The sequence below is a fragment of the Myotis lucifugus genome, unplaced genomic scaffold, assembly GCF_000147115.1.
Source record: "Myotis lucifugus unplaced genomic scaffold, Myoluc2.0 scaffold_562, whole genome shotgun sequence".
NCBI classification, from domain to species: domain Eukaryota; kingdom Metazoa; phylum Chordata; class Mammalia; order Chiroptera; family Vespertilionidae; genus Myotis; species Myotis lucifugus.
Window position 1 is genome coordinate 128517 of NW_005871610.1, and position 1442 is coordinate 129958.

Genomic DNA, 1442 nt, shown 5'->3' on the forward strand with positions numbered 1-1442 from the left:
CAGGAGGCAGCTGATTGATGTTTCTAATTCTCTATCCCTCTGCGATCCTCTCTGTAAAAAAATCAATAAAATATATATTTTTTTAAAAAATATATGTGGGCTGGAGAGTCCCACCCACCGCCGGGCTACTGAACTCTGCCACACCTGTGTCTCTAACCCTTGGCCTCTGGCCCCATTTGCAGGGGCTGCGGGAGCAGAACAGCAGTCGAGCGCAGGGTGCAGGGTGCAGCGAGCACAGGGTGCAGAGTGCAGCGTGCAGAACCACCCAGCCCTGCCCTCCACGCCTGGGCTGCGGACACGCTGCATTTGGGACGAGGGAAGTGACTTATCCCTGCACATGAGAACTCTGCCTTCGCAATGATACTACCAGGGATCCCTTGGCGGGGTCTTGGGGTCCCCTTTCTCTACACTGATGGAAACGGGGGTGGAGCCTGGTGTCGCTCGTCTCAGCAGCCTGAGCGTGCACAGGAGGTGCGGGTGCTGCGAAGGAACCTGGTCTTAGCCCCACCTGTGCCAGTACAGCCGCTTGCCGCCTCCCCTCCTCTCCAGGCATGTTCTTCGCTCCCGCGGCCTCTCCCGCACCGTGGCCTCTGCCCCCTCCTCCCCCACGGCTGGAAAACAGCCTGAGCCTCACAGTGGGCCTCGCAGGCTGGGGGCTACAGTCATTCTGTCCTGAATCGTGTCATACTGAACCACCAGGGCACAGATCCCAGCTCATCCTTTTTTAAAAAAAATTATGAATATGATTTTATTGATTTCAGAGAGAGGAAGGGAGCGGGAGAGAGAGAAACATCAATGATAAGAGGAATCATTGACCGGCTGCCTCCTGCACGCCTTCCACTGGGGATCGAGCCTGCAACCTAGGCATGTGCCCTGACCAGGAATGGAATCCTGACCTCCAGGTTGGTGCTCAGCACTGAGTCACATTGGCCAGGCACCAGCTCCTCTTTAATGAGTCCATCCTCTTGCCTCTGGCCCAGCCCCTCACCTCCACACCTTAATGAGGGGTCATGTTCCCAAAGCCACCCACCAGTCCCTCCACTGACCCAACAACTCCCTCCTCCTCCTCCCATATGTCTCCACACAGGCCGCTCTGAGCTGGGTGGTCCATGCAGCTGTCCCTCCCTCCTGGCCCAGCTGGAACATTGCTCTGACCTTTGTCTTCTCCATCCTGCCCTTAAGTACAGGCAATGGGGGTGGCCATCTGAAAAGGAGCTGGATGCCAAGGAGATGAGAGGCCCACGTGTGCCCAAGCTCCGTGTTCACTCCCAGACGTACATTTTGCGGCTTTTTCCGGGGCAGGAAAGGCAGCGAGCCCCTTCTAGGAGCTGGGGGGAAAGCCCCCCCCATCCTCCCGCTCCTCAGGGTGGCCTCCTGCCTTGGTTCAAAGAACTCCTTTTAAAAACCCCCTTTTTCCCCTTGGGTTTTTTGGGGGGAAAACC